Source organism: Caretta caretta, chromosome 9 (assembly GCF_965140235.1).
Source record: "Caretta caretta isolate rCarCar2 chromosome 9, rCarCar1.hap1, whole genome shotgun sequence".
Lineage (NCBI taxonomy): Eukaryota > Metazoa > Chordata > Testudines > Cheloniidae > Caretta > Caretta caretta.
The window spans coordinates 94,105,506-94,124,013 of NC_134214.1; the positions used below are offsets into that span (position 1 = coordinate 94,105,506).

Consider the following 18,508-nt stretch of genomic DNA (forward strand, 5'->3'; position numbering starts at 1 on the left):
AGAACACCCTGTCAAAAGTTCATCGCAAGAAATGGAAGTCTTCCTGGTCATGAGGCAGGAGGGAAAACTGGACCACAAGTGTGCCTCCCATACAAGAAGTGGATTGTGAGTTGCCCACAGAGTTGGGCGAACATTTTTGGTTCAATAGTGTATTTGCTGCAGTTTCCACGGTATGCATCTGATGAAGTGAGCTGTAGCTCACGAAAGCTCATGCTCAAATAAATTGGTTAGTCTCTAAGGTGCCACAAGTACTCCTTTTCTTTTTGCGAATACAGACTAACACGGCTGTTCCTCTGAAGTGACTAGATGGTAACTCCTGGAGAGGAGGCAAGTTTACAACTATATATCCAACCCCCTTAAAATATTTTGTTTTGGGGTGAGGAGAGGGGTAACAGAGGTGGGTTTACAGCCTGATCCAAAACCAGAAGTGGCCTGTTTTCCTAGCTGGGTTTGAATGAGACCAAAAGCTTGCAAGAATATCTCTTCTTGTCTTGATTTGAATATCACCTAAACAATCGTGTAAATTCAGATAAGTGTACTGTTATTTTTCATTATTTGCTATTTGTTATTCGTTATTCTTCTGTTTCAGAAATTTCTGGCCTATATTGAGGAAGCAGAAACAATGCTGTGATTTAGATTACCAACCACACACACAAAATAAAGCTTCGTATATTGAAAAAGTGGACAATTCTCAAACTACCCATGGCCTAAACATTATTTGACCAAACATTTGACAAATACTTCTGAATAGCAAATACCTTAAAGAAAAAGGTGTATTAGTTCTTGAATGATTCAATAATAAAAAATGGAGTTAAATTAATAATTAATATTATTTTAATAAATAGCTCTTTACTTATGAGAGAAGCACTCCATCATATCATCAGCTTTCAACCAACCGGTGCTTTCCCTAATTGATCTTTTTAATGCATTTGCTTCCTTTAAAAAAGAGTGAAATCTACTTCAGATATCTATCATACTTCAATTTGATCCATTAAAGATGTATAAGCTATTCTCATTAAGGTCTGCAATTATCTGTGACAGTAATGTGAAGTAGATGTAAATAAAAACCCTTGTTTGCATGTAGTTCTCAATTATCTTTTTGTTTTTCAGGGCATACGTTTTGGAAAGCTAAAGGAAATGCAATTACCAATGAATGCCTGTAGTAGGATGTGAGAGTAGTTGAAGCCCTCATCAGAGACTCATACAAGAGTGTTTAGTTAGTTCTACATAGTTTTCGCTGCATACGAACAGTGAATAACATAAAGGGTGGCAGCGTACATATGTACAATATTTGTGTAGTAAATGCGAGTTTGTGAAGCATGTTAATAATGAAATTATAGTTATATAAAACAAATATCAAGAGAGAGTAAAATAGTTGTGCAATTGTGTTTGTACAGCACCTTGCATAATGGGGCCCTGATTTTTATTGAGACCTTTAGGTATTACTCTAATACAAGTAATAAATGATAATACTAACAATGTGCGGAACAGCTTACAATTTGATCTACCGCTAGATTGAACCAAGTGGATGTTAGAATAATGGCTAAGCCAGTATCTGGAAACAAATACACACATACACACCAAACCTCAGTACCAAGGAGCGTAGAGTTGGAAGAATTAACATAGGACCATTCATTCAAGTCTAATTTTCAGAAATGTCAGGAGTCTGTAGGAATGAACAGTGTTTCAACCCCACTGACGTCAAAGGGATTCCTTCCAGAGATTCCAAATGGTTTTAGAACTTGAGTGAATTCCTGACCCCATCGACAACAGTGACAAGTCTCTCATTATCTTCATTAAAAAGAACAGGAGTACTTGTGGCACCTTAGAGACTAACAAATTTATTTGAGCATAAGCTTTCGTGGGCTTTGTTAGTCTCTAAGGTGCCACAAGTACTTGTGCTCTTTTTGCGGATACACACTAACACGGCTGCTACTCTGAAACCTGTCATTATCTTCATTGTGGCAGGATTTCACCCCAGGTCTCAAATATTGTCTTATGAGAGTGATTACTGAGGTCACCTTTATGGCACAATCTACTCTGGTTTAACAACCAAGTTTTAAAAAAGCTCATAGGCAAATTTTAAGTGTTTGTGTTTTTTGTTTGTTTTGTCAAAATGGTGCTATGTAGCTGGCTTGGCAGTGTGGTCAGGATGAAATCTAGAACCCCTTCAAAGCCCTATTTGGTAACAACAAAGTTTAAATTAGTCTACTGAACCTTGGCTTTAAGATGCAGTTGGGTTGCGAGGATATAAAAGTCTCCTAAAAGAAGATGATGTGTGAGAGGGGGATTGAGCAAAGTCTGGCTATGTGACGTCGTAGCCTCAACAGGGATTATGTAGTGTCAGTTCTTCCACCTGTGTAAAGTGACTTCAGTGGAGCCCCACTGATTTATACCAGCTGAGGACCTGGGTCATTGTCCGAAAAAGGGTTGTTAAGTGGAAGCAATTCAGTACTCATTTGAGCACTGAAACTACATTCCTTAGTGTCAAACAAGCCAGGACATTTATAGCTAAGACAAAGCCTGTATTAATTCTCCTTGCTCTTTCATTTCCAGCAATGCCCCTCTGCCATGTACGTTGGCCAAACCGGACAGTCTCTATGCAAAAGAATAAATGGACACAGATCGGACATCAGGAATCATAACATTCAAAAACTGGTAGGAGAACACTTCAACCTCTCTGGCCACTCAGTAAAAGACTTAAGGGTGGCAATTCTGCAACAGAAAAGCTTCAAAAACAGACTCCAATGAGAAACTGCTGAGCTTGAATTAATATGCAAACTAGATACCATTAACATGGGTTTGAATAGAGACTGGGAGTGGCTGGGTCATTACACATATTGAATCTCTTTCCCCATGTTATGGGGGAAACACTTCTTGTCAACTGTCTTAATGGGCCATCTTGATTATCACTACAAAAGTTTTTTCTCCTGCTGATAATAGCGCATCTTAATTAATTACCCTCTTACGGTTTGTATGGCAAGTTCCACCTTCTCTGTATGTATATATATACCTTCTTACTAGATGTTCCATTCTATGCATCCGATGAAGTGGGCTGTAACCCATGAAAGCTTATGCTCTAATAAATTTGTTAGTCTCTAAGGTACTCAAGTTAGTCTCAAATACTCCTGTTCTTTTTGCGGATACAGACTAACACGGCTGCTGCTCTGAAACCTTTCATTGCCAGGAAACCTAGTCTATAGCCATATGGATCTGTTCAGGCAGGAGGCCTCCTGCATGACCTTAAAGTAGCTGAAGGGCATCAGATGTCCTATTTATACCACTGAGCTACACCTCAGTGGACAACTAGTAGATTATAAACCTGTGACAAGCATAATAGGCAATCTATCAGTCATGCACCATCACCGTAAACGTAACCAAACCACATAATCTTAAGAAGCACAGTGCAAAGCCACCTGCATGGAAGGATTTCACAGCACAAATAACTCACACAGCAATTGCTATTACATGAATCATTGGGAACGGCACTGTGTGTATATGAAACAATTATGTAATTATTTTGTACATTACGTAGATGATCATGGATAATGCTACAGTGGTACAACTGTAACAGCATAGCTCTATTTTTCTATATGAAGCCAGGGAAAAATACATTGTTTCGGATTGTGCAAAAAAGATTTGCAGTACCTGTGGGGAAAACAACATTTTTGCCTGGCTCCTTTGTAAAAGTGAATTGTTTTGCAGTGTCCCCTCACGTGTATGATTTTTTCAGTAAATCAAAAGGCAGCCTGTAAAGGTGAGAAACTGCCACTTCGGAATTTTTTTTACTTCATTCTGGAGGAAAATTCCTGTTTTCCTGCAATATTACTTAAGATACATTATTTCCATTATCACGGTCTCCCTTTCCTTCCCACCAAAACAACAACTGCATCACTCATGACTGGCAGAATTTATAATATTCCCTATTGGATGATATTTGTAAATTGTCAAAAACTTAGTATGTGCGCTATATTTTTGCCTTGAAAATTGGTAGTTTATGTAAAGTTTCTAGTGGTACATAAAGTTTGTCATTACTTTACTCACTCAAACACATTTAATATGTGCTCAAGATGCTCCGAAGACCAACAAATTTGCATATAGGGAACTGCGCGAATGTAATACAGGGGCAAAGCAAGTGTTTCATCCCCTTGTGGTGGTCTGTGAACATAGAGGACAATAGCCTACCATTGCTTTCACTTGGTGGAGATACTCCTTTAGCTCAAGTGGTAGTGGCCTATTCTGCAGTTCTCAATGACCCCATCAAACTCTGCTGATTGCCTAAGTGGCAAGTCATTACCTAAGGGCAGGATGAATTAAGACATTTATTAAACAAGGCACTGTCACATACCCAGTATTTGTACCTTTTGCTTCAACAAATGCAAACCAAGTTTGAAGCATGAATTGTTTTATGAGAAGAACATGTGCTGATAAGATTACCGAGTCATGTTGCAAAGGAATCCTTCTTTGCCAATGGATCTATGATGACAAGTGAAAAGACTTTTTTCTTAAAAAAATGCACTCCAGAAATATTCTCTCACTGGTCAGTGTAGACACAGTACATTTCTCCTTCACATTTCTGCCTTTTCCTCCATTTCCTTTGTGAAGGTCAGCAGTGCATCTTAGGTTGCATATTCTGCTGTTGTGTAGAGGATCTTTTCAATCTTTCCTTTATATAATAGTGTTACATTATTTTACAGTAGCATGTTTAATTTTTTAAAAAAAATCAGGAATTCCTTTATTTTGTCTTTTACTGCTTCACCCTGAGCCTAAGGTATTCATTAAGAGCACAGTATGTTTTGTGATTGACAACGTTACATTTTTGCTGTTCACAGTGGAAAAATGGAATAAATACGCTTTCTGATGATGGTTTAGGTATATATCTAATGTTCAGCCAAAATGAAATAACGTGGAGGTTGTCCCAAAACCAAGTAAGAAGCAGTTCTAGGGCTAGATTCACAAAAGAAACCGCACCTAACTGCCACTTTAGGTGCTTAAATCCCAGAATCAGGCCCACTTGGATCACAAAGCCCCCATTCAGCTGCCACCAAAGCCTATAGGCTCTGAAAATTGTTTGGTACTTAAATTTTTGCAATAAATTTCCTAGGTATCTATGTTCCTGCCTCTGCACATGTGCACTGCAACCCCATGGCAGGTGTCCTAAGCCCTAGAGCAATGCACAGAATGGGAGAAGATAGGTGTTCCTTCACTTAACTCACCCGTGGGCCCAATCTGGTAAGCATGCTCAGAGCTCACCTTCTGAATCGGCCCCTATGCATGAGCTTATACATGGCAGCAAAGACCTCCCTCATAACTTCTATCCCATTGGTTAGGGTACTCATGTGGGATGTGGGGACGCCTGGTTCAAATTGCCCCTCTGCCTGAGGGGGAGAAGAGACCTGAACAAAAATCTGCCACAACTCAGGTGGGTGCTCTAACCACAAGGCTATGACAGACTCTAATGTGGGGTCCCCTCAGCCTCTACCTCTGAAGCTGTTCTGCTGAGGATAATGTCCTAGGACACTCATCAGAGATGTGGCCGATCCCTGTTCAACTCCCTCTAGCAAAGGGCTGACTTGAACCAGCAATCTTCTACATCCCATTAACCAATGGGCTACAAGTTAGGAGGGCAGTCCTCTCCCTCCCGCTTCTTGCATAAAAAAAACATAGGCACCAAACCTCAAGAGAGGGTTTGCTGCTGAGATTCCCAAGCAGAGGGAGGCATCTATCTCTAACTCACACCTCAGTCTGGCATTCCCACAGTCTAGCTTAGGTGGGAGAGCTGCCTAATGGGCTGGCTTTTGTGGCTTTTATCTTTCCTCATTCATGGCATAGGAAGCCTAGGCACCAAACTCAGGCTTTGTGAATCCCAGAGATTTTCTAGGCACCTAAAAGCAAGGTGTGGCGATGCTGAGCGTTGCCTAAAGGTTTTTGTGAATCTAGCCCCTAGTGCCTTTGGGAAATATTTCCAATCTCACACTTTTACTACTTTTTGTTTTATTTAGCATTTCAGTCTTGTAAATAATCAATGCGTCAGGTCACCTCAGAGGTAAGATATTATCCCATTCTGTCAACAGTTGAGGATATTTCTGTCCATGCACATCGCTAATTGCAAATGCCATATTGTGATACAACATGTTACTGGTACAATGTGACATGCTAGATTACTCTAGCTACCCTCAAATGCCCTACAGTTACATTTTTGGCTTGGTCAATAACTTAGCTACCTCCGAAAAACAGCTGGCATGTCTTGAAAACAGAAGATGTTGATACTCTTTTGGCAAGAGTGACTATTTGTTTCTTTATCTGTGGGTTGTTCTACTTTGGGTTCTTTTACTTCCTGATATCCATCAAAAGGAAAGAATTTTGCTAGTAACTTTTTCCTTATTTCAATTGTACCTAAGCATTCCAACCAGCATAGCATAATAGCAGGCACTAGACAAAAAGTGCCCATCCCGGAGACTTCATGGTAATTTTGAAGAAAATAAAACAAAACCCCATAATTACTAGGGATCAGTTATGGCAGTTATTCTTATTTAGTTTTTGTATTTTAGTAATGCCATAAAACAAGCTCAGTCAGGATCACAGTGCTATTGTGATAAGCACTACACAGACACACAGCAGATCTATTCCCTGCCCCAAAGATCTTACCATTTAATTGGAAACTAGAGGCATGAGCTCCTTGGGGCAGTGACCAACTTTTTCTTCTGTACAGATAAACACAGCATCCTGGACCAGGAGAGGGGATCCTGGTAACACAAATAATTGATAACAAATAAGTGATAAATAATCCCCTTTCCTTCGATTATAAGCTTTGGCTTTTTGTATCTGATATGTCTTCCTTGTACAAAGAGCATATACTCTGTCTGAAAGCTTTTTTATTTTATATGAAAGGAATGGGGGAAAGAATACAATAAAAGTCTGCATGAAATGGTACAGAAATCTGTATTATCTCTCTAACATGCTGCATCTGCTCTACCTCCCCAAATAGTATCTGCCCCTCTAGATAAGCACACCCACTAGAAATGCTACCCTTGCAGTATTGACAAAACACAGTTTGAACGAGAAGATGCACAAATAACTAGATATACCACAATTGCCAAAGAATGACATTTTAAGAGGAAACTCCCTGTTCCATATAGAAGATGTTTTTTTAAAGATGAGAAACTGAGCAGGAAAAATACTAAAATCCCCCTTTTTTCTAAGCATACATTGTTATGGTTCTGATCCAAAGCCTGTTGATGTCAAAGACTCCCATGATTGCAGTGAGGTTTGGAACAAGCCCTGTGAGCAGAGGTGTTTTTCTCTTTGTTCCCATCATCGTCATTTTTGTGCATCATTACGGTGTGGGAGTTTGTGCACTTCTGTGACATCACCAGAAAAGATCCAACTCGCTCATCAGAAAATGACTTTGGACACAAACCTGTGGCCACAGCTGAACACGAATAATAGTTCTTGTATGTTGTTCCAATAAAAAATGGTTAAAATGTGTATTAAAATGTATCAGTTATGCTAGTCATACATTATCTTCTTATGCATTTGTAAAAGCTCCAAGTATATTTTTGTCTAACAGCTGCTGTTTAAACATGACTACTTTCTATTGTGAAATAGACCCTGTACATCCCAGTAAATGTCACAATCATTTATAATATATTAAAAACCAATTTATTTCAATAGCTCTGTTCCTCTTCAACAGCTATAAAAGACTTTTACAGTATGGTTGTTACAGCTCTGGAAATGGAGGAGTTTTTCAAAGGCACAAATGCCATTTACAAGCTTAATTCTCATTATTTGTCAATGGGAATTAAAGCACCCAACTGCAAATCTCCTCCTGTGGGGTTTTTCTTAATGAGTACCTAAAGAACAAAATAGCTGCTGTATAAATTCCAGAGTGTGTATTTTCATGAAACTTCATACACTAGAACTGATGGATTCTGTTTATTACTCGGTACTTTTCAGAATTGCTCCTAAATATACGTTCTAAATATAAGGAGGGTGTCTTTTCTCCATTGGACTGTGCTGTCAGGGCACAGTTTGGATGAGAAGATCACAAAGCAAAAGCTGATTTCTCTTAACTGAATCATTACCAAGGTGAATCTCTTAGTAGTTAAGAAATCCCATGGAATTTATTCAAAGGGCTTTGGGTCATTTAACTGTACAACTTTGGGAAGCATAGTCAAAACATAATAACAGAACAGCCTGATTTATCCAGGGTTCCAAAGAGGGTCATGCAGACACTCATTAAGTTCACGATGCTCATTTGCAAATCAGGATCCTACAGCACAAGGCAACATCTCTTTTACAAAAAAGCCATCCTGGAATGTCGCCTCTGTGCTTGGCTTCCACTGCTCTTGTTGTCATAACTAAAAGTTTCTTTTATGAACAATGTTTTCCAAAGGGAAAAAAGAAGGAAAGAAATCTGACACTGTATGGGTTAGGGAAAGATATGAAGGAAATTTGCCTTTACCAAACAGTGGATATCATCCTGGCAATGCAGATAATGACATCAAAAATATGAATATAGGGCTGAGGAAAAAGCAAAGATATTATTACAATGCTGAATCTTCTCTAGTTGAAATGAACAATGTGCATAAATAAATAACATAGTTCAGAGGAGTGGACATTTCTAGCAGAGAGAAAGCTGTTTGGAAAAGTGTTGGTATATATCCTTTGCTCTCACAGATTGTGTGAAAAAAAGGGAAAGCTGCTTGAGGGAGAAATGTGTTATGCAGAGGTGATGATCAGCTACTGAAGGGAGACTGGTCAAGCATTAAAGCTGAGGGTAGCTTGGCGTAGTGAATATCCAAACTGTAGCAATTGAGAGTTGTCAGTGTACATAAAGAGGAAGATTTTTTTAAAGACTTTTTCAAAAAATGCCCCGAATAGGTTTTATTTCCATACAGTACTCGTAAATACATAGGTACACAGGTCAAACTAGGTCCCAGGTAAACAAAGGTCACAATAGCATGTAGAAGTTCTTTATCAAAATATCAGTCCTATGCAGGGAATTAAAATCTTTTGTGGTCACTCATCCCTTTGTGGAATTGGTATAACACTCTGGCTTATTGTGTATAATCACGTCTTCCTCAGCAATTATTAGTCTTGTTATTTCTGCATAATTAACAGAGACTTATCTGAAGTGGTAGGGGCTTTTGGTACTGAAGGTCCTAAGGTTGAGGGCATGGATATGTGTATGCAACCAGAATGCATTACTCACAGTTCTGGTCTCATACAGAATGTTCACTTTCATAAAGTGCACAAACATCCTGATTAGATAACAACAAAATAAAAGGTTTCAGAGTCGCAGCTGTGTTAGTCTGTATCTGCAAAAAGAAAAGGAGGACGTGTGGCACCTTAGAGACTAACGAATTAGGGTTCAGAATATGCTGGAAAAGCCTCCTGGGAAACTAATAATTCCTGCAGTCTAAGGGATTGCAAGCATCAGTGGAAATGAAAAAATTAAATAGCTTTTAAAATAAATTCAACAAATTAAACTTGCAGATGTCTTCGATATTAGTGCTTTCATGGCAGGAGAGCCTGTGTTTGTTTAAAGGAAAAGGAGTACTTGTGGCACCTTAGAGACTAACCAATTTATTTGAGCATGAGCTTTCGTGAGCTACAGCTCACTTCATCAGATGTTTACCGTGGAAACTGCAGCAGACTTTATATACACACAGAGAATATGAAACAATACCTCCTCCCACCCCACTGTCCTGCTGGTAATAGCTTATCTAAAGTGATCAACAGGTGGGCCATTTCCAGCACAAATCCAGGTTTTCTCACCCTCCACCCCCCACACAAATTCACTCTCCTGCTGGTGCTAGCCCATCCAAAGTGACAACTCTTTGCATAATCAAGTCGGGCTATTTCCTGCATAGATCAAGGTTTTCTCACATCCCCCCCACCCCCATACACACACAAACTCACTCTCCTGCTGGTAATAGCTCATCTAAACTGACCACTCTCCAAGTTTAAATCCAAGTTAAACCAGAACAGCTGGGGGGGGGGGGTAGGAAAAAACAAGAGGAAACAGGCTACCTTGCATAATGACTTAGCCACTCCCAGTCTCTATTTAAGCCTAAATTAATAGTATCCAATTTGCAAATGAATTCCAATTCAGCAGTTTCTCGCTGGAGTCTGGATTTGAAGTTTTTTTGTTTTAAGATAGCGACCTTCATGTCTGTGATTGCGTGACCAGAGAGATTGAAGTGTTCTCCGACTGGTTTATGAATGTTATAATTCTTGACATCTGATTTGTGTCCATTTATTCTTTTACGTAGAGACTGTCCAGTTTGACCAATGTACATGGCAGAGGGGCATTGCTGGCACATGATGGCATATATCACATTGGTGGATGTGCAGGTGAACGAGCCTCCGATAGTGTGGCTGATGTTATTAGGCCCTGTGATGGTGTCCCCTGAATAGATATGTGGGCACAATTGGCAACGGGCTTTGTTGCAAGGATAAGTTCCTGGGTTAGTGGTTCTGTTGTGTGGTATGTGGTTGTTGGTGAGTATTTGCTTCAGGTTGCGGGGCTGTCTGTAGGCAAGGACTGGCCTGTCTCCCAAGACTTGTGAGAGTGTTGGGTCATCCTTTAGGATAGGTTGTAGATCCTTAATAATGCGTTGGAGGGGTTTTAGTTGGGGGCTGAAGGTGACCGCTAGTGGCGTTCTGTTATTTTCTTTGTTAGGCCTGTCCTGTAGTAGGTAACTTCTGGGAACTCTTCTGGCTCTATCAATCTGTTTCTTTACTTCTGCAGGTGGGTATTGTAGTTGTAAGAAAGGAAATAGCCCGACTTGATTATGCAAAGAGTTGTCACTTTGGATGGGCTAGCACCAGCAGGAGAGTGAATTTGTGTGGGGGGTGGAGGGTGAGAAAACCTGGATTTGTGCTGGAAATGGCCCACCTGTTGATCACTTTAGATAAGCTATTACCAGCAGGACAGTGGGGTGGGAGGAGGTATTGTTTCATATTCTCTGTGTGTATATAAAGTCTGCTGCAGTTTCCACGGTAAACATCTGATGAAGTGAGCTGTAGCTCACGAAAGCTCATGCTCAAATAAATTGGTTAGTCTCTAAGGTGCCACAAGTACTCCTTTTCTTTTTGCGAATACAGACTAACACGGCTGTTCCTCTGAAACCTGTGTTTGTTTAGCTTCTTACCAGTCGTGTTGTTCCATATTAACCAATAAGTATTATCTTGCATGTACAGCACTGATTATTAGACTACCTTTTCATAAAGTCATATCCTGTAATTTGCTAAAATATTGGGCAAAATTTCATTTTATTCCTCTTCTGTAATTATGGGAATCTCACTTAACGGCAAGCAAATAGCACAGGAAAACTCTTAGCCTCATCTAAAATCTTAGTAGCTTCAAGAAAGGTGTTATGACAGTAAAATATTATTCGATCTGTAGAATAACCTATTCCATCTTGAAGGATCCCAAAGGGCTTTCTAAGAGGTAGAGGGATATTTTTTATGGGGAAGAGGGAAGGATGGAGGAAGAAAGCTGGATGGTCATCTGGTTTGAGGTAGGACCTCAAGGTACTCTTGGAGCCAGATTCTGATATTATAACTCCTGTTGAACAGCACCTTGCTATATAAAGTCCCGTTAACTTCAAACAGACTACTTCTGGGGTAAGTATCAAAATATCGTGCTCAGTTTCTCATATTTGCACAAAACATAAACAGTACAGTATAGCCAATCACTTATATAGATCTCATTCATATTTGTGTGTGTGCATACATATTCATTTTGTGTGTGTATGCATGTATGTGAATATACGTAATCATATGTGTGCATTAGGTTTGTCTAGTGCACCCAAATTGCCAAATGATAACACAAGGCCCAACTATCCATATGTGCACTTAACTTGAAAATGGATATTCACATTCTTTACTAGTGTGTCATTGTTACTCTTTGTTATTTCACTGGCCTTATTTGCTCTAAGGGATGTTTCTAGAACTGGTATGACTTCTGCTTCTTAAGATATATTGGGCTGGGATCTGGGGAGGAGTGAGTGAAGTTAGTTGATGGAGGCTTCTGTGTTCTCAGTGGCTAGAAGTCTGCCTTCTATTCCATCTTTGAAATATCGTATACATATATTGCCAACAAATATATTTTTCCCTGTCAAATATTTTACAGTGTCCAGAGTGAAATGACAAGCGTAAAAGCTAGTGCTTCTGCTATTGTTACTGCAGCTAGCTTTGTTTTCCAGTTCAGTTTGCATTTATCCTTACAGGAGTCAAGTCCCCTATGACAACACTTGGGTTACATTTGCACACTGCTGCTAGTTTCCTTAGTGATAATTAATTGAGTTCCTATGAGAAAGGACCTTCTGTTTCTGCTATCATCGTGTTGCTGCTGTTACAGTAGTAAGTCTGAGTTATTGTCTGGTCTTACATAATGGCCAACATTTCCAAATTTCCCTGACTACTTCTAATGTGTGTCAGTAGGGTGTACTGTAAAGACTGGTTGTTGTTGTTTGTGGCTTTGTAGTTATAGTAATGTGTGTCAATTATAACAGAAGGGTGATCTTAAATTAAAACAGTACCAATATTTAATGTCATTGTAACTGATGAATGACTGCGATCTCAAATCCTGCCCTCCCGCCCTATGCCCCCATAAGAGTGGGGGTGTGTGTGTGTGAGGGAGGAGCAAAGGGAGCATCAGTTTGGGAGACCAGTTACTGCTCTGTCCATCACACCATGAATTGGTCTACTGTTGGGGCTTGGTCTGTAGGATTGGAAGCAGTATGTTTGGCATGCTTTACAAAGGAGCAAAAAAAATAAATGCACTGCATTTTCTCCATGACGTGTCTAGAATCACTCAGCTTCTCTCACCTCAGTGACCCCAAATAGTAAGAGTGGGATTTTTCCCATTAACTGTTGAAGAGTTATTATATTTAGTCTCTTTATAGGACAGAAGTATGAAGGAAATCCAAGCATGGATAGGGGATTGTGAAAAAGGAGGCTTCAGGGCAGTCTCTTGTTCATTTTCCCCTCCTCTATGAACATGTTTGCCTTAGTGGAAGGGTTATTTATTATTTGTATTACTATAGTGCCTAGGAGCTCTACTCATGGACCAAGACCCTGCTGGGCTAGGTGCTGTACAAACAGAGAACAAAAAGATGATCTCCACCATCAACATGATGGTATTATACAGGGCAGGGAATTGTGGAAGTTTAAAATGGACCAGTTGGAAGGAAAAGTGAATAAATTAATAGTTATTCTGATTTAGCTCAAGAACTTATTAGAACTAGACCTTGCAAATTGCGCGGATTTCTGCCAAATACAAATGAAGGGCAATGGAGTTTGGCCTACAGAATTGCAGCGAAGGACTGTCTCCAAGTCAAGACTTAATGGAGCAACAGAAGTTTAACGTGAGTCTTAATTTCGTATCGTGTGTCTGGTTGTTAGGATGATAGACACATTAGAAATATGATAGATAATACTCTCCAGGACCTTTTGAAAGAACAGGTCTTATACTTTCACCAGCTAGTTTGCCTGAGGCCTTTAATCAGAATGTGAACCACTTCTCTGTTAAACAGAGAGACCCCATTGGAAAGGTTTTGAAGTCCCCCTAATTAAGGAGAGGTTTCAGAATAGCAGCCGTGTTAGTCTGTATCCGCAAAAAGAAAAGGAGGACTTGTGGCACCTTAGAGACTAACCAATTTATTTGAGCATAAGCTTTCGTGAGCTACAGCTCACTTCATCGGATGCATACTGATGAAGAGAGCTGTAGCTCACGAAAGCTTATGCTCAAATAAATTGGTTAGTCTCTAAGGTGCCACAAGTCCTCCTTTTCTTTTTGCTAATTAAGAAGGAGGCACTAAGCCTTCTGAGATGCTGAAATCAGGAACAGTAATTTCCATGCTGTAGTAGCTCCTTTTGTTGTTGTTTTCTATTCAGTGGATTAAATTTGGCCACTTCCCAGTGGAGGCAAACAATTTATGTAAAGAAAAATAGGAAATGAGTGTTTCCTGATATCCCCTGCCTCCAGGCAGATTGTCAAAATCTTTCTGTATTTAAACCTACATTTTTTTAAGTTCAGTGTTGAAGTAGCTATTTTTTTTAACCCAGGAAAAATAAGTATTATTCATTAAGACCTTGGCTACATCTTTTCTGATTGACAATGCAAAATGGTTTCTTGATGTAAATATTGTATTTCCTTTTAAAAGTGTGCTGGATTTAGATGCAGATAACAACTCAGAAATAGATAGAATGGATATATAAAAAGCATCTTTCCAACACCTGAATTCTGACATGTTTCCTTTATCTCCTTAATCTTTTTTTCTTTAATATGGGAGTGCCAAGACGCCTCCATTAAGGTTAGGAGCCCATTGCACTGATTGTTGTACATAAAAGTAATGAGAGACAGATCCTGCCCCAAAGAATTTATAGTCTAAATAGACAGGACAGACCAAGTGTGGGAGGGGAAAGAGAGAAGTGAAGTGATATGCCCAAGGTGTCACAACATGTCTGCTCGCTTTAAATTCAGTGTCTTATCCACTAGACCACACTGTCTTTCAGTTGACTCATTCCAGGAGACTTTAAAGACTGATGGTCAAACACATGAGCTATGTATATTGTCCATAATGGGAGCAGTCAAGTTTTGATGTGAAGTGAATTGAAATATTATCACTTTTAATCATCATTATTTTTGCTTTTCCCAACTTTAAAAAAAATCTTTTAAAATATCATACTTAGGGTTTGGGCCATGATTGTGGAACCAATTCTGCAAACACTTACGTACACCAGTAACTTACTCATGCAATTAGTCCTACTGAGACCTCACAGCATAGCATCCTTTATCTCGGAACGGGTAGCTCTGACAGAGTAAGATGGCTCAACCCTACCCTCAACTCGTTGTACACAGTGTAACCGTGCTTCCGTGGGTCACAACTGAGAATACCAAATTCAGGACAGACTGCTGAGAAATAAGGCTGATACACCCCAAAACTGGCGGTTATTCTCCTTTAAGATATATCAGACCAGCAACAAAAGTAAACTTCTGTTTCACCACACTGTCTAACAAGTCAGAACAGCAGTTTCCTTAGGCATTCCAGGCCTTGTATTACCATAAAAAACACTAGACTTTAAGATGAGTGGTTATTTACAACTGATTTAATCAAATAAAAGGTTCTTCTGATACCAAAGGACTAGCCATATACCCAGGTCAATATATAACTCAGATCTTACCCAATAATCACGCTGTTTCCAATACTTTAGTATCTAAAATCTAAAGGTTTGTTTATAAAAAGAAAGAAAGATGAGAGTTAAAATTGGTTAAAGGAATCAAATACATACAACAATTGCAAAAATCTTGGATCAGGCTTGTAGCAGTGATGGGATAAACTGCTGGCTTGATAAGTCTTTGTTGCTTCCAAATCATTGGACGGTCCTCAGCCCTTTGGTTATAATGCTCCCATTACTATAAGTCCATAGTCCAGAGGTTTGAGCAGGAAAGAGGCAAACTGGAGATGTTTCCCATGCCTTTTGTAGCTTCTGCCAGGTGGAGGAAAATCCATTGTTTCAAACAAAGCCCTCAGCACAGGCTAGTGGAAAATTACAGGTAAAAGATGGAGTTCGGAGTCACATGTCCGTGCATGACTTCACTTAGTCACAGCAGGAAAGTCCATTAAGAGTCCATAGGCATCTTCCATGGTCTATTGTGAGTTAAGTGTTCCTTGATGAGCCACTTAATTTGAAGACAGGTTTCAGAGGGGTAGCAGTGTTAGTCTGTATCAGCAAAAACAATAAGGAGTCTTTGTGCTTGAAGGTATAATTTGTCCCCAAATCTGAAATAGTTGTTTCTATTTCAGGACAAATAGAAGGACAAAGTTACAAAGTTTAGCCATCAGGTTTGCCCTGACATTCTCGGGGATACTGTTCCTGATGGCTTGTAGTCCATCTTTGTGTGGAGTGTTGGAAACCTACAAAAAAACTTCAAAAACAGACTTCAACAAGAAACTGCAGAAGTGGAATTAATTTGCAAATTTGACACCATCAAATTAGGCCGGAATAAAGACTGGGAGTGGCTGGGTCACTACAAAAAGTAATTTGCCCTCTGTTGATACTCACACCTTCTTGTCCACTGTTGGGAATGGGCCACATCCACCCTTGTTAGCACTACAAAAAGTAATTTTCCCTCTGTTGTTATTCACCCATTCTTGTCAACAGTTGGGAATAGGCTACATCCACCCTGATTGAATTAGCCTTGTTAGCACTGACCCCCCCACTTGGTAAGGCAACTCCTACCTTTTCATGTGCTGTGATATATATACTTTACTTACCGTATTTTTCACTCCATGCATCTGATAAAGTGGGTTTTAGCCCACGAAAGCTTATACCCAAATAAATTTGTTAGTCTCTAACGTGCCACAAAGACTCCTCGTTGTTCTTAATTTGAATAGTTCCTTCACAATGTGCTGGCTAAACACTTCGTTTGTGCTCCCCAAAAGCAAACACTTTAGAAATACAGGTACATATTTAATATTCCTAACGTCAGCTACAAAAATGATACATACAGCATAATCCTATTCAGGGAATCATAACCTTTCCATAGACCTCTTACATGCCACATTTTGTACAAGATTTGTTACACAATTCTATAACAGTGGTAGCAACAATGATCTACAGGGTCATATTTTATCAGAGAACGTCACACACAGAAAACCAGACTGCTGTCAAATGGCAGTGATTTTTCAATCACTGTTGGCCTAGTACGGGTTTGGATTAAAAACTTAAGGTAAAAGGCTCAGTAGCTCAAAACCTGAGTCGCGCTGCCCTTCAGATGTGTATGTTCGTACAGAGAAGGTATGTAAAATCAAAGTCAAGTATGAAGACTATATATATATGAGTTTGACAAATAGAATATAAATCAAATGGAGCTGACAGTATTGTATTCAGATTTGAAAAATATTGTAAAATAAATAAAGATGTGACCTAAACCAGTAGCAGGGTAGAAATTCACCACTAATCACAAAATCTCCCATATCACCTCTGACATAACAGGACTCCATACGGATCATACAGCACTTGCTTTAATTAATGTACTCAGTGGTGTGATGCCTCAATTAGATTAATGATCAAAAAAAGGAAAGTTGAACAATTCTTTGTGTACACAGCTGAACAAAGACAGTTCTGCATGTTAATTGCATATTAATCGGCTGTGAAAGCCCGTCAGCCGTTTTGGAGGCAGTGCTTGCAGAAGGACCATCAACAATAGGTTCTTAAAGACTCTCTTCAGCCTATATTGGAAAGGTGTCCACATCTCTGCCTCAAATAAGATTGGATAATGGGGGCCTTAATCCCAAAGATCTTAAGGCTCCTCACTCCCATGGGGTTCTGGCTACTTTTGAAAATTTGGGCACCGAGCTCTTTTAAAAATCTCACCCTGTTAGTACCTAATAAGCAGGTCAGGTGCCTGTATCCCATGAATGTCAATGGGAGTCAGGCACCTAATCTGCTTCCATATTTTTGAAAAATTCACTATGAGTGCCTAAATCACTTTTGAAAATGGGACTTAGGCTCCTAAGTCACTTCTGTGCTTTGGAAATTTTTACTGAAAGTCCCACTGAAGTGTGCGAGGATATTTTTACTTCATTTAGATTTAAAATGACACAGAGAAGTCTATCCAAAATGTTTCTTCCTGTCATTACAAATTAATAAATTATTAAACAATGGAATCCCAGCAGCATTAAAATATTAATTCCAACACAAAGTCAGACAGATGCCTATAGAAACTCACTCATAGGGCATTTAGAATGTGTGGGGAGATCAAGCTCCTTGCTCGATGTACGATCCATGGTGAGTTAGACATTGGAGGGGTGGGGGAAATTATCTGCCTCATCTGGAATTGTGGGCAGGTTTGACAGATGGGCCAGGGATTTAGACACATGGGGAGGGTGGTGAAAGGATTAAAAGTCAATGGGACTCAAGCTGTTAAATTATTTAGGTGCTCTTGAAAACTCTGTACTAAATGTTTTTATGAGGATGAAACCATCCCTTTAGGATCTCTCACGTGGTATCTATTGTAAAATTGTCAGAACATCTTATTAGCTCAAGATTTTTATTTGTTTCACTCCCATTGTCAGATGTTTTAGTTTGATGAATGAAAGGAAAATTGACCACTACAGAGTTAAGACTTGAAAGAGATAGAGAGATATTTCTTAACGGTAATTGTTACAAATAACTCTCAATACCGCGGGTGGTTTATTTTTAATAACATGAGAAATGGCTCTAGTCACCAAAATAAACTCATCAATGTCTCAGCTTCTGCTGAACTCAGGAATTAGAGTCACCACTCTCAGCATGTAGGAGGGAAAAATCTGTCATTCAATCTGGAAGCTGTAGGGATATGTTTCCTCTCTCCATATTGATCCGCATTCTGTATTGTGACTGTGCTGCAACGTGGACAATTTCCTTTGACAAGGGCTGAGAAACAGTCAGTCTCATTTACAATCCCAGCAAGCTCTGGAGCTCAGGATATAGCTTAACATGGCATCCT

General features: G+C 39.4%; 1 long non-coding RNA gene across 2 annotated transcripts in view; it reads left to right on the forward strand.

Moving 5' to 3' along the window:
- Positions 1–18,508, forward strand: part of LOC142073306 (uncharacterized) — a 585,757-nt gene that overhangs the window by 452,892 nt on the left and 114,357 nt on the right. For both annotated transcript variants that reach the window (XR_012670110.1, XR_012670111.1), the window contains one exon: positions 2,557–2,658. This is a non-coding gene — a long non-coding RNA (uncharacterized LOC142073306). The remainder of the gene's footprint in view (positions 1–2,556; positions 2,659–18,508) is intronic.